The 16,597-nt window shown below is 36.6% G+C and overlaps 1 protein-coding gene across 1 annotated transcript in view; it reads right to left on the minus strand.

The window, feature by feature from the left end:
- The window catches only part of LOC135203098 (uncharacterized), a 249,065-nt gene that overhangs the window by 36,637 nt on the left and 195,831 nt on the right, over positions 1 to 16,597 (minus strand). The window lies entirely within an intron of this gene.

A 16,597-nucleotide genomic window follows, 5' to 3' on the forward strand; every position in this document is an offset into this window, starting at 1 on the left:
GTTAACCGAAGGGGAATTTTCTTGGTTGTTAAGAAATTCCCCTTCGGTTAACATATATGAAAATATATTAACTCCGAGGTAGAGCGAATTAGATATTAAAGGACATCTGTAGCCTAATGCGAGTATATATATATATATATATATATATATATATATATATATATATATATATATATATATATATATAATATAATATATATATATAAAATTATGTGTGTACGCAGACAAAATATCAATGCATCCCACTACAAATAGACAACACAGTACAGAAGACTGTGTGAATTTCCTTCATATACCCCTGGTTTCTTCAAGGCATAATAATAAATGGCTTTCCTAAAAGCAGATCTTTATCCTTTTCAAAAAATAAAAAAAAATAAAAAAAAAAAAAAAAAAAAACTAATCGTCTCAACTGAGACAAAAATCCTTCTGTATCGTCGTCATCTCCGCCCCCTCCCCCCCCTAACACTCCCCCCACCCCCCCCACCCCGACATTCTTCCGCTTTCCTTATCTTGCCCGTGGCTCACCACCAGAAAGGGCGCGCTTCCCAGGGCACTGGAGAGGATTCCTGACGGCGCGGTGGCGGTGGCCCTCGGCGGGCATGGGCATGGGCATGGGCATGGGTATAGACACAAACACACACACACGCACACGCTAAGATACCTATCGACGCAACCCCGACGTTTGAAATAGTTGCGGGCGAGGCGCCCTCGATAACCATCTCTCTCTCTCTCCCTCTCTCTATCTCTCTCTTAACCCTCAACGATGCCTTTCAAGAAGATCGTCAGGCCTCATGAGGAGGGGCCGTTGTGGCCCTGGATTCTTGCCCATTCATTCCTGCCCGTTCATCAACGAGAGGGCGAAGGAACGGAGCCTAAGGTACCCCGAGGTACCCTCAGGAACCTCCTCGAAACTCCCTTAAGTACCAAGAGTACAAAGACTTAAGCGGGAATAACGACCTTCTTCGAGAATGTGGATTGACACTATCTCCCGGTAATCGCTGTATGTCGAAGGCGGCTTTTTTTTTTGTTATCTCTTGTGGGTGATCGCTAGGCCAGCCTTCTCCACGATTGCACCACAAAAGGTGTTTGAAAGATTTATTTATATATATAGATTTTCTCTTTTTCGAAGAGAAAAAAAATAGGGGTGGGGGAGCAGGGCAAAGAAGGGGATGATTAGACAGTTCATCAGATGAGTGAACTCTTCAACCAATGAATGATTTCTTGGCTAATTGGAAAGGTTAGACTAGAATCGCTTTAATAAACCAGAAGGTAATAATAAAGGGAGAGTTACCATCTGAAAGCGTTCCCTAAAAGGGAAAAAAAATATTTCGTAAAATAGAAGATTTAATGTAAATTATACTGTCAAAAAGAAATATACGTTTAATGTACTTATATATATATATATATATATATATATATATATATATATATATATATATATATATATATTTAATATAATATATATACACTACATATACATAAGGTTTTTCAATATATGCCACCGTTCGTTGATCCCCCAAACAATCTTTTAATGGGCTTTATCTATTTTCCAATCTATCATATTCATATTTCAATATATATATATATAATATATATATAGGCATATATACATATATATATAATATAAATATATATATATATATATATACATATATATATACATATATATATATTATATATACTATATATATATATATATATATATATATATAGGATATATATATATATATATATACATATATATATATATATATATATATATATATATATATATATATATTTGTATAATATATATATATATATATATATATGTATATATATATATATATGTATATATATATATATATATATATATATATATATATATACAGAATATATATATATATATATATATATATATATATATATATCAAATATCCTCCTGATCAGCTGTCTAGGCTCTTTATTTGGCACTCTTATCAAGTAAATGATGTTATATAAAGATGCACAGAAAGACACCTTACTTGACAAGAGCCCGTGCCACCAATAACTTCAGAGCCTAATGTGAGCAGCAAGGCGAACAAAATTCCGTTGAGGAGCACCTTGAGTTTTCACCTGCAAGATGGATGCCCCCCGGCCCCACATTTCTTTCTTTTTTCTTTGGGGGGGGGAGTTCTCGAGGCACCTGCGCAGTCACGGACGGAGCGACATTGAAGGATTGCTATGCGATTGAGCTCTTCGGGTATATGCGCGGTCAAGCCAAGAACTTTTAAACTCCTATTTACTTTAAATCTTGGAAAGCACCTTTTACGTTGCCTAAGCTGAAGACGGGCCTACTTCGTTCTCAAGGTGACATTCGTCGTCGAAAATTCAATCGGTATTAAATGAGTTTTCTCTCTCTCTCTCTCTCTCTCTCTCTCTCTCTCTCTCTCTCTCTCTCTCTCTCTCTCTCTCTCTCTTTTATGGTGTCCTTCCAAGATAATTCCCGTTGATAAAAGCAGTTGCTTTTGGCAATAAAAGGCGCCACTGGTTCATTTACTCTCCACGATTTCTAAGGTTGTAAAAAAAATATTCTTAAGCAGAAGACCGTTCATATTTAGGTAGCAAAAATCTTCCTTTTAAAAGTGGAATGGTATGATGCAGCTACTTTCGGCAATAGAAGGCGCAACTGGTTCATTTACTCTCCACATTTTCTAAGGTTGTAAAAAAATATTCTTAAGCAGAAGACCGTTAATATTAAGGGAGCAAAGATCTTCCTTTGAAAAGTGGAATGGTATGAAGCACTTGCTTTTGGCAATAAAAGGCGCCTCTGGTTCATTTACTCTCCACGATTTCTAAGGTTGTAAAAAAATATTCTTAAGCAGAAGACCTCAATATTAAGGTAGCAAAGATCTTCCTTTGAAAAGTGAAATATATGAAGCAGTTACTTTCGGCAATAGAAGGCGCAACTGGTTCATTTACTCTCCACTTTTTCCAAGGTTGTAATAAAATATTCCTTAAGCAGAAGACCGTCAATATTAAGGGAGCAAAGATTCACCTTTGAAAAGTGAAAGGTTCCTGAATTCATAATAGACGACCTTATAGTCACAGCAGACAAATCCCTCAATACAGGGATGTTTCATAAATACCCTTGAGAATAAAATCACATCTAATACGTTGTAGAAAGTACCCTTCCGTTTTAGACACCTCCCGTCGTCAATATGATATAAATAACCACATTAATTTCCACACCTAAGAAGCAACGCTCTCTCTCTCTCTCTCTCTCTCTCTCTCTCTCTCTCTCCCCAAACATTTGCGCCCCTATTCGTTTCGAGCAGAGAGAGAGAGAGAAAAAGAGAGAGAGAGAGAGAAAAAGAGAGCGAGAGAGAAAGCGCCAATCAGAATCCTGTAACAAACAGCATCGAGATCCTACCACCACCGCCGCCACCAGCAGAGTCCTCCAGGTGCCAAGAAGGATCTGAGCCGAAGGACGTTACTCTGGAAGGAGGATCTCTGGAGGGAAGGAAGGTTGTAGTAGACGTCTGGGCCAACAAAAGCTACGGCCCGGATCGGTTACGATGCCCCGGTCTCTCTCTCTCTCTCTCTCTCTCTCTCTCTCTCTCTCTCTCTCTCTCTCTCTCTCTCTCTCTCTCTCTCTCTCCTAATAAAATTACATACATGAATTTTTGTTACAGAAAACCGTAACATTCTTGATATTGGCAAACTTTTGATATTAAACGTAATTTGCAGCTTAATGTTTGCAGTTTTATATATATATATATATATATATATATATATATATATATATATATATATATGTGTGTGTGTGTGTCTGTATGTATGTATATATATATATATATATATATATATATATATATATATATATATATATATATATATTTGTTACTCTAATGGTAATACCTACAGACAACATTACCAATCGTTATATACTTATTGAAGAAAAAAATAAACTAAGCTACCAGCTAAATCAACAAAAATCCACCTTTATCACTTAATTTTCTGTGATCATCACCGCTGCTATCAATAACAAGCGAGAAAAGAGCCACAACCATAAAAATACTAGTAATAACTTTTAAAAATGACAAGACAACAAACAAATACCAAGGATCAACACCACCCGTCAAAGAAGCGTTCAGGAGGGTGAACTCACGCGAACACAAAAATCCTACCACTTCCTCAAACGACCTGCTGAACATGCCCCCGACGCGCGCGAACTCCGCCTCGCTATGCAATAAAACGGCGCCTAAAACAGGCGCATTCTGGGCTCGTTCGCTACTTAAAAACCTGTTAAAAGAAGGCCTCTTAAATACCACGTGAAGATCATAAAAATTAGCGCAACCGCTCTTCTCGAATACCTTCGAGGACCCACAGTTAGTTAGATCGAAGCTATTAGCGAAGATTTTAAGGAATACATCGCTGAGCTCTGAGACGCATCAGCGCTTTATCACGAATGGCAGGATAAGAATTAAATTATTCGAAGAAAACTCACAATCACATGACTCAATATAATGGGAAAGTAAATCCAAAGTCGTATGCCTGTTTGATTTTGTTATTTAAAATATATATATACAGCAGATAGAATTACAAAACGTTGACTTGTTATACCTTTATTTCTAAAAGCAAACCGGCTAATCGATTAGATCTTTTAAGTGGTGGTTCGGTTATTAAATCACTTGGTGCGGTTGTCCTTTATATTAAACTATTAAAAAAATTATGCAAAGGGTTAAAAAAATCTTTGGGTGAAACGTCAAATTAAAAGTTAAATGAAATATTTAAAATTTTGAATATTTAAACCACCTGACTTACTTGTTAATCGACGGGCCACATATTAACAAAAACTTACCGATAACGAAAAATGTTAAATGAACGATTTAAATTTTTAGTAAGTTGGTCTCTTAAGTTTTCACGGGTGTTTATCAGTGAAGGGAGTCTTTTAATAAGTTCAGTTTTTACCTGTATTACTTGAGCAGTAAGTTAGGATACAAATAAAGTGAAAAAAAAAAATTTGTTTTATTAACGGTGTCTTTAACCCAATACTAAAACACACACTATGTTTGTATGAATGTATTTATACATACATCATATTATATATATAATATATATATATATATAATATATATATATATATATATATATATGTATATATATACTATATATATATATATATATATATTATATATATATATATATATAATATGATACATACGTGTATATACATATATCAATATATATACACACTACACACACACACACACACACACACACACACATATATATATATATATATATATATATTATATATATATATATATATATATATATAATATATATGTGTGTGTGTGTGTGTGTGTGTGTGTGTGTGTGTGTATAACTGCGTGTGTGTACTTACACGTGCGCGGAGCATAAGCCGACCAATGAGGCAAGAGAAAACACGACAAAAATAGCACTGCCTATAACATCTGTACATAACAACAGCCGCATCAACAACCCGAAACAACAAGAGCAACAACATCTACAGCCACAATAATAAAGTTATCTGAAATCGCCGCACTGAAAAGAATGGAAAACTCGGCCCTACAAAAGAAACCGATGTTAAGACCACTAAGAAGTGATTGGTATCAATGTTCTACTCCCTCTTCCATTCTTCAGACTACATATTTTTGGGGAGCGAGGAGGAGGGGGAGTGGGAGGGGGACGGGGAGGGGGGAGCGGGGAGAGGGAGGGGGAACGGGGAAGCGGGGAGGGGGCAGGAGGGGTCTTAGTGGTAGACCAAAGAAACGGGGTTGATGTAGTGATTGTGTGTATAAGAGAGAGAGAGAGAGAGAGAGCTATTGATGATCTGATTCAGACAACCGGTCGCTCTTATTCAAATGACTATGCGCGTTGTTCAAATGTCTTCCGCTTTTGTCGAAATACCTAACTTTATATCTCCACTAGCCGGCGCCTCGTTCAAGTGCCCAGAGCAATATAAAAAATAGATAAAAAATAAAATTGTACATCAAAATAAACCAGCAAGTTAATCAACTTGCGCGTTATTCAAATGGCCCTGTGCTTTGTCCGCAAGACTTCAAAGAGCTTGCGCGTTGCTCAAATAACATGCGCGTTATGCTAATGTTTCACGAGGTTGTGGATAGTATCTCTTGAAAGAAGGCTTCGGGGGCTAACCGCTTAACTCTGCTGCCGCTGATGTTTTCTGCTGATTGGGCTCGGGTGGTATGATTGGGAGGGATGATGACTGCAGGGGCGACTGGGATTAGATTTCAATGCTACGGAAAATTGAAAAAACTGGAAAGGCAGTTTGGGTTTAAGCGCTGCTGGTAGTGGACTCAGGAATGTGTGAATTTCAAAGCTGGAAAACCTCCAAGAATGGAGGTTACAAATTTCCTAGACTGAAGTTCATAAATTTCAAAGACTGGAGTTGACAAATTTGAAAAGACTGGCGTTGACAAATTCCAAAGACTGGAGTTCATGAATTTCAAAGAATGGAGTTGACAAATTTCAAAGACTGGATCTGACAAATTTCAAAGACCGGAATTGACAAATTTCAAAGACTGGAGTTCGTGAATTTCAAAGACTGGAGTTGACAATTCTCAAAGATTGGAGTTGACGAAACTCAAAGACCGGAGTCCATAAATTGCAAAGACCGGAGTCGATAGATTTCAAATCTGGACAAGCTTCAAGACTGGAATTTATATATTTCAAAACATGAAAAAAAAAGTTTAAAGCAGGAATTTACGATTTCCAAACCTGGAAGTTCCTTAAGTACTGGAATGCTTAGATGTCAAACCTGGAAGAGATTCCAGAGACATGAATGTTTAGAAGTTGGAGCAGTATTTTATGACATTTAATTCAATAGCTTAAAGTGATATCACAGCTGGAGTACTAATGCTCGACGTAAAAATCTGGAATAGATTCCAATTAAAGGAAATGAACGAATACCTTGATTTTAAATCAGCTACAGATTAAAAAAAACTGGAAAGCATGCTGCCAAGTCTGGAATATTATATATAACTAGCAATAACGTAAGGAGGGTTGTGAATCATAAGGAATCGCTTAATTGGGGCATTCTTGACTTATTCTGGACCACAATCCAAAGCGCAAAAATAAACTAAAAAGTTTTCGGGGTTTAAGTCTACATAGTTGTCAAATGAGATATATACACACACATACATACACACACATTATATATATATATACATTTACAAATAAAGAACCCCACATTTTATACAGTTAATATGTGCATTCTTGACTTATTCTGGACCATAATCTAAACCACACAAATAAGTATATGAAAAATGAAGTAAGAAGTCATCGGAGTTTAACCCTGTGTGGTTATCAACTGAGATACATACACAAATATACTTTATACACAATTTATACAATACATGATATACAACTCAATCACGGAAGATTCTAAAGGCCAAAGTAGTCGTACAAAGAAAATCTAATTTCAGAAAGAAAGACCCCGAAATCTAAGAGAGGAATGAAGACAAAAGATAAATAGAGAGAGAGAAAGAAAGAGAGAGAGAAAACGAACCTGTAATTAATTCAGCTCTTTTGTGCCGAGGCGACAAAGCAGAACTTTTACATTAACCGAGAAACTTCGTTGGAATGGAAGAGGAAAGGCCACGAGAACGAACAATGATTAAAAAAGTAAAAAAAAAAAAATAAGGGAAAAGATAAAAAACATGAAAACCAGAGAAGTCGACGCCCACAGAGTGTATCCCTTGACAGAGCTCCCAAATCCAGTGTTTTTTTAAGTTTATAGGTAAAGTAGTAACAGAGAGAGAGAGAGAGAGAGAGAGAGAGAGAGAGAGAGAGAGAGAGAGAGAGCAAAATGCCTAGCCCAATTTCTAACCACCTATCGCATGAGAAACGATACCCTAGCTTTAAAACGTTGCGTGTAAAAGAAAGAAAAGAGAGAGAGAGAGAGAGAGAGAGAGAGAGAGAGAGAGAGAGAGAGAGAGAGAGAGAGAGAGATTCTTTGGTAGATGACGTCCATATTTTGACTGAAAATATTTCAAGTCGGCTATTTTATATTGACATTTCAGTCAACCTTCCATGTCAAAGGTTTCTTTTTGCCAATCCGGGTTGAGAGAGAGAGAGAGAGAGAGAGAGAGAGAGAGAGAGAGAGAGAGAGAGAGAGAGAGAGAGAGAGAGATTATTAACATAATAATAATAAAGAATACAGCTCCCTCAAAACGGAACTTTCACAATTAGCAAACTTCAGAAATTAAAATACTCGTCCAGATTCAAAATATTAAAAATAATAATAATGAAGAACACCGCTCTTAAAAGCAGAACCTTCCACACTAGAAAAATTTTGAAGTTCAAATATACTCGTCCAGATTCAAAACCAACAACCACGAAGCTGCTCAGCGGATGGCAAGAGGTCACAACAGCAGCAGCAGCAGCAGCAGCAGCAGCAGCAGACTTCAGCGGACGAGTGGTAAAGCATCCAAAAGTCTTTTTAGCTCCACAGGAATCCTAAGCATCTTTTTTGAGCTCCATTCTTGAAGACTCGTAAATTCCGGCGGAGTATGTCGGTGTGGCCTAATGAACATGTGGGCTATTTACGAAAGGAGAGAGAGGGAGAAAAAAAAATAAGGTGGTGGTGGTTTGGCTTCGAAGAGGAGAGAGAAGAGAGAGAGAGAGAGAGAGAGAGAGAGAGAGAGAGAGAGAGAATGCAAATAGTTCGTGCTTTATAAGCGCCTTTAAGCAATCAACGCGTTCGCACACATACAAATGCGTGAATGTATGTATGTATGTATGTGTATGTGTATGTGTATATATATATATATATATATATATAGATATATATATATATATATATATATGTGTGTGTGTGTGTGTGTGTGTGTATAAAGAGAGAGAGAGAGAGAGAGAGAGAGAGAGAGAAGAGAGAGGAGGCTCTACCTTCCACAAGCAGAAATCAGAGAATCTTCTCAGGTACAGACGGTTGTAAACGCACGTAAAAAAAACAAAAAATAAAAATAAAATATAAACTAAAAAGGCCATAGCAAGCAAAAAGAATGTAAACGATGCTTCGAGTTGTAAAACAATTACCTGGGAGCGCGCAGCTTAATGAAAACCCAAGTCACACTTGGGGTATCTGGTCCCTTGACAAGTCAAACTGCCTAAATTTGGTAATAGACTGGAAGACATTTATATAGCATCTTGCCTCCTCCGAGAAGCTTGGCCGGTTGAGGGTATCACATTTCTTTACCTATTCTTCACCATATAGAGTGGCAAAGATTCACACACCAAAATTTCTTTTTGTTTTTTGTTTTGTTTTGTTTCATGAAAGTTAAAGAAAATTTAATCTTGTTGCACGAGAGTAAAACCAAATCCATCCTTTTCTCGTGAGAGTAAAACAAAATTCATCCTTCTCTTATGAGAGTAAAACAAAATTAATCTTTCTTTCACAAGAGTAAAAGAAGATTCATTCTTGTTCCATAACAGTAAATAAACACTATTGTTTCAATGAGTATAACAAAACCCATACTGTTTCAAGTAAAAAAATAAACTCAATCCTGTTTGAAGAGATTTAAACAAGATTCGTTCTGTTTCAAGAGAGTAAAACAACACCCATATTGTTTCAAAAAAGTTAACAAAAAAAAAACTCAATCCTGTTTGAAGATATCTAAACAATATTCATTCTGTTTCAATAGAGTAAAATAAACCCATTTTGTTTAAAGTAAAAAAAAACTCAATCCTGTTTTTAAAGATTTAAACAAGATTCACTCTATTTCAATAGAGTGAAACAAAACACATTCTGTTTCAAGAAAGTAAAAAAAACTCAATCCTGTTTGAAGAGATGTAAACAGGATTCATTCTGTTTCAATAGAGTAAAACAAAACCCATTTTGTTTCAAGAAAAAAAAAACTCAAATCAAGATTCATTTGGTTTCAAGTGTGTTAAACAACACCCATTTTGTTTCAAGTAAAAAAAATCAATCCACTTTGAAGAGATTTAAACTAAATTCACTCTTCTTTCAATAGAGTAAAACGATAACCATTTTATTACAAGAAAAAAAAATAAACTCAATCCTGTTTGAAGATATCTAAACAATATTCATTCTGTTTCAATAAAGTGAAATAAACCCATTTAGTTTAAAGTAAAAAAAAAACTCAATCCTGTTTGAAGATATTTAAAAATTATTCATTCTGTTTCAAGAGTAAAGCAAAACCCATTTTGTTTTAAGTGAAAAAAAATCAATCCAGTTTGAAGAGATCTAAACAAAATTCATTCTTGTTTCAAGAGAGTAAAACCACCCATTTTGTCTAAAAAAAAAAAAAAAGCAAAAAAATTGAAAAAAAAGAGAAAATAAACTCGATCCTATTTGCAGAAATTTAAACAAAACTCACTCTTGTTTCAAGAGACCTTGACTGTCCTCGTCGCACGTTTCGTCAACACGTGCGTCCCGGCAATGCCTGCGTCTGAATATGAAATAGATGATGGCTTCTGCATGACAAACGTTGAAAAGGTCTTCCAACTTAATAACGCCCACATTTGAAGGGAGAACATGGGTCGATGGCCATTATGAATAATCATTTCTTATATATATAAAGAGTATTTTGGACTTCCGACTTGATTTAATTATGGTAAACAGTAAATTCAACTTTTTTTCTTTAAACAGAAACTAACCATATCTATACACATAATATATATATATATATATAATATATGATATTATATATATATATATATATATATATATATACCTATGTAAATGGTCCTCTTGCTAGTATATTTTTACTGTTACATTCTAAATTCGGAGATGTACTATGAGCTTAAATAATAATAATAATAATAATAATAATAATAATAATAATAATAATAATAATTAATAATAATAATTATAATTATTATTATATTATTATTATTATTATTATTATTATTATTATTATTATTATTATTATTATTATTACAACCAAATTTAACCAACACTAAATGTGTACAGAAAAAACGCAATAACCTCCACTCATAATAATATTAATTAATAATAAAATATATAATAAATTATTATTATTACTATATTATTACAAACCAAACGAACAAAAAACCAAAATGTATAAAGAAAAACACAATAACCACGACTCAAAAGAAGGAGAGACAAAATCCTGACAAAACGAAAAGACATTCGTGCCTAACGACAAAAGAAAAAGAAAATGATAAAAAAGAAAAATAAAAAAGATTCAGACAACGAAATAAAGTGCCACAAAAGAAGCTGGACTCCAAAAATCCCGAGGAAAAGGTGGTGGAGGTTAGGGGGGTGGGAGGGGTGGGGGTTGGCGGGGAAGTGGCGAATTAAAAGGGTCTCATAGAGACATTAATCCGTCAATGGCGACGGAGAGAGAGACAATGAGAGACGACCACCAACCAAGACAATTAGGGTGGGTCCTTCTGGTCCAAAATCGCTCAGTCGCTCCTAAGTCGCTCTTCCTTTTTCCAGGGTGTAAGTCCATTCTGTAGCATGTAGGGGGTGGTGGTTCGTTCTTCTCTTCTTTTCAGGTCTATTTCTTGATGAGTCTTCGTCTTCTGCCTGAGTAGTCGTCGTCATCGTCGTCGTCTCTCCTCCTCCTCCTCCTCCTGAATCGTAGACGCATTTTGATGAAAGGGAGCCGTCCATTTCAACAAATATAAATTCAATCTTCTTGTTTATCATCGTCTGGTGTCCTCCTCCTCCTCCTCCTCCTCCTCCTCCTCCTCCTCCTCCTATCCAAACTCTAACAACTACAAGCTAAACTTTTATAACCTGTCCTCTCTCTTCCTAACACTTTTTGTTTTTTTCTTTTTTTCAAGTTTCCCCCCTCCTTCTGTTTTTTTTCCTTTTTTCTTCACAGCCTTCTATTCTAAAACTTGATTGCAGTTCCCGAATCTCAACCACTTAAATCTTGCTCAACAATGTTCCTCATAGTTCCTTTCATTGGCCTCTTAATAGTTTCTATTTGTCTCTTAATCCGATGTCTTCTTTTTCAAGAGCTGCTTTCTGGATAAAAATTCTTTACTCAAAACCCTTTTTTTTATCATCCCAATAATTCTCCTCTCCTTATTATCCACACAATTCTGTCTGTCGCCAATTAATCCTCTCTCCTCCCTCCCCCTTCCCTGTTCTCTTCCAGTATCCCTTCCCCTCCCCTTCCCTGTTTCCTTCCAGTATCTCCCCCCCCTCCCCCTCTTTCAACCCCATTAAAACCTCCTCTTCATCTCTCTATTCAGCATCTCTCTCTCTCTCTCTCTCTCTCTCTCTCTCACTCTCCTTTGTGCGTTCAAACTCCATCTCCTGTGACCTTGAAGGCCTCTTCTGGCAGATCCTTGATTATCCAGCATGTGTCATGTTCGGGAATCACTCCGAACTTCAATACTAATTGGGTGGTCGGGGTGGTTTCACCGGCCTGAAAATATCTTTCCAATTGAGATGACACAGGATATTAGTTTACGAGATTTGGAAACTGGAGTTTGAGCGAGCTGGCAGGCGGCCGGATCGGTTCGGCCGATCGGGGCTAGCTAGCCACGCACGTACACACGTGTGTGCATTAACTTGTATATACGACTCGTAGGCGACAAGTATGCATGGATCTTCTACCCCTATTTACAGGCTAGGTTGCTAAGCGTCGTTCCCATTCGTATAAACATGTATTCGACAAGTTCACAACGTGTTTGATACGCAACACGAATCTCTCGTTCATAATCACATAAGTACACACACACACACACACCTGCTCATTAACCTAAGCACTTACACGGCAATCACGACCAAATATGTGCCTATACACATGCAACTTCTAACCTACCTGACAAGTCCGGTTGCTAAGCTGTCCACAGACATGTGTACGTATGTAGTAGGAGACACTATTCAATGACATTCAGAAACATTAAGTATACATGCAAATGCCGAGACGATGGTGTTAAATTAAAGAGATGTTATAAATTCTACAAATAATAATAATAATAACCACAACAACAACAACAACAACAACAACAACAACAACAACAACCAAAACAAAACAAAAATAATAATAATAATAATAATAATAATAATAAAATAATAATAATAATAATAATAATTATTATTATTATTATTATTATTATTATTATTATTATTATTATTATTATTATTATTAAGCTGTATATTCTAATGATAATAATAATAGATGAAATGTTCTAGCAATTAAATCATACCAAGAAGAAAGAGACAGGCAAGAAAAATACACACAATATCTCCAGCGCACCTGAGAGAGAGAGAGAGAGATAGAGAGAGATCGAGAGAGAGAGAGAGAGAGAGAGACTACTACAAGTGGAGACAAGCCAGCCACAGCCAATAAAAAAGAATGTCACTTCTCCCGGCGGACCGAAGCGAGCGAGCGATCAGCCAGGCAGGCAGGCAGACATCCAGCCAGCCGTCTCAAAAAAAAAAAAAAAAAAAAAAAATCCAAAGCGACCATATATATAGATATACTTCCATGAACCGACGAACAAACTCGACGATATGTTAACGTGTGCATCGTCGTGTCTACATCAGATTAATAAGGAAAGAAGGAGAAACAAGTTGACCGTCCTTTAATACACACACACACACACACACGTCAAAAAAGTCGCCTGTCAAACGGTAAAAAAAAAAAGTGGGGTGAAAAACTCGTCCCTGGTGTTCGTAAACTCGTCAAGTAAAAGATTCCTCTGGAGAATGTTAATGAGCACCTTGTTCGAACAAGGGAGGTTATGTTTTTTGTTTTTTTTTATTATCGGTCGCCGAAATATTAATATTCTCATTTCGGAAAATGTGTCATGTTGCGGACAAGACTAATTATCGATACGCTGCGGCCTCTATCGCCGAGGAGAAGGGGGGGGAGGAGGAGGGGAGGAGGAGGGGAGGAGGAGAGGAGCTCCTCGCATGGAAAACTTCGTTCTTGTCGTAGGAAAAGACCTACTTCGACCTCGCAATGGAAAATTTACAAGTTGACCCCCTCGAAGAAAAAAACTTTGACATTACGGAGAAAAAACTCTGACCTCCTCGAGGGAAAACTTCGTCCTTCTCTGAGAAAACTTCCACTTGTGGCAGGAAAATTCCCAACCAATAAAGGAATCTTTCGACTACCTCAGAAAAAAAAAAACTACACCAAGAAAAAAACAACCTAAACAGAAAAAAAACTTCAATGTGGGAAAACTTCCACCAAAACTAGGAAAAACCTTCACTAAGGAAGGAAAAATTCTATCAAAACTAGGAAAGCCCTTCATCAACGATAGAAAACTTCCACCAAAATTAAGTAAAAACCCACCATCAACGAGGGAAAACTTCGACCAAAACTAAGAAAAACCAACACTGAGAAAACTTAGACCAAAACTGAGTAAAAACCCACCATCAACGAGGGAAAACTTCGACCAAAACTAGGAAAAACCTTCATCAACGAGGGAAAACTTCGACCAAAACTAGGAAAAACCTTCATCAACGAGGGAAAACTTCAACCAAAACTAAGATAAACCAACACTGAGAGCAAACTTCGGCCAAAACTAGGTAAAAAGCCAACATCGAGGGAAAACTTCGACCAAGAGCCTGAAAACCCACCATTAACCAGGGAAAACTTTGACCAAAAGCAGGAAAACCCACATCTAGGGAAAACTTCGACCAAAAGCAAGCAAACCCACAAACCCACCATCAACCAGGGAAAAAATTCGACCAAAACTTAGAAAACCTTCATCGTCGAGGGAAAACTTCGACCAAAACGAGGTAAAACCGACCACAACGAAAAACAATACTTCGTCCTCTTCACGGAAAACCCGGCCTTCTTCGGGGAAACCTCAGACCACCTTCAGGAAAAAAGCACTGACCAACGCAAAGTCGCCATTGTTGAACCAAGCACACAAGAGGGACGGAACGACCTCACAAAACAACTGCTTCGTCAGCCAAAAACGGTGGACCTTTCATTATGTTCCGCCAAACCGCCGCGAATTCTCAACCGGAAGAATATTGATGATATATATATCCGGCGTCACAAAAATAATGGTCAGATCAAAATATCGAATTCGACCCAGACGACAAAAAAGATTAATCCCTCAAACTAGCCATTATCGGCATTATTACTTGCTAACGCTAATCCCTGGCGCCTGTCAACAGCCATAAAAATCGCGCCAGATCACACGAGCATCGTCGGAGATCATGCTGGATAATGCTCTCTCTCTCTCTCTCTCTCTCTCTCTCTCTCTCTCTCTCTCTCCTATCTTCGATATGCAACAGCATGATGGCAATTTACCCGCAACGAATACAAAGCGAATACAAAGTGAATTTACAATCTAAGTCTCTCTCCGCCCCACCCCATCCTCCTCTCCCCCTTACCCCTTCCCCCACCCTTACTCCACCCTCCCGACTCCTTTTAAGGGCTCGCAGATGCCATCACGGCCGCGTCTTCCTGACGGTAAAATTCTGAATTCATTTTTATGTGGAGGACACCGCGCGTGATATCCTGCGGAGCATTTTGGGCATGGAAGGACTCCAGCTCCGCGGCTTCCTAATCGGAGTTGGCTCTGAACACGCAGACGCACACATTGCGAGTTTTGTACGACGGACGCAATATATAATAGTTGCGGGGACGGTAAACGTCTCGGGTTGCTTACAATCATTGTAACATGCGTCTCTCTCTCTCTCATGTATGTATGGTATGCAAGTGTATTAATGTATATATATATATATATAATATATATATATATATATATATATATATATATGTATATTATATATAGATATATATGTACTATATATGTACATATGTGAGAGAGAGAGAGAGAGAGAGAGAGAGAGAGAGAGAGAGAGAGAGAGAGAGAGAATGTATAAATATCTGTCTTTTATAATATATATATATATATATATATATATATCTATATATATTAATATACATACACACACTTGCATACATATGTATATCTAATAAAAGCCCATAAAAACACCAAAATATAGAGAGAAAAAATACTATATTTCAGAGACTGCTGTCTCCCTGAAGAGAGAGACAGCAATCTCTGAAATATAGTATTTTTCTCTCTATATTTTGGTGTTTTTTAATGAGCTCCTTTTATTAGATGGAATTCTGTTGTAACAGAATTCATTTTTACCAGTCACATATGAATATATATACATATTTATACATATGACAAAAAATACATCTATATATATATATATATATATATATATATATATATATATATATATATATATATATATATATATATATGTTTTCGTAACTAAATGCTTTCACATGAAAACCTATGCATACAATGTCTCTTAAACGTCTTGCTAGACTGAATATTGTTTGTACTGCGATTGAACCATCATCGAAGAGTTCAAAGTTCGTTGAACAAAACAAAGAGAAAATTGTTACGGTGAATTGGGCGTACGTCCGGACAAAATCAAGATTGAATATGTGTGCCCTCAATTAATTCCCGGCCGAGTTTTTTTCCCCACCACAGATTTCTTCCTCTTTTTACCGTTTTTTTCCCCCAGAGAAAATGTCAGTGAGTAGACATTTTTTTTTTTCTATAGGCCAGAAGGGGAGGGGGTAGTATTCAACCCCCCTTTCTTTCCACTTTTTTTTTTTTTTTTTTTTTTTACAAAAGCCATTCTCGTGTG

The sequence above is a fragment of the Macrobrachium nipponense genome, chromosome 33 (genome assembly GCF_015104395.2).
Source record: "Macrobrachium nipponense isolate FS-2020 chromosome 33, ASM1510439v2, whole genome shotgun sequence".
Taxonomy (NCBI): Eukaryota; Metazoa; Arthropoda; class Malacostraca; order Decapoda; family Palaemonidae; genus Macrobrachium; species Macrobrachium nipponense.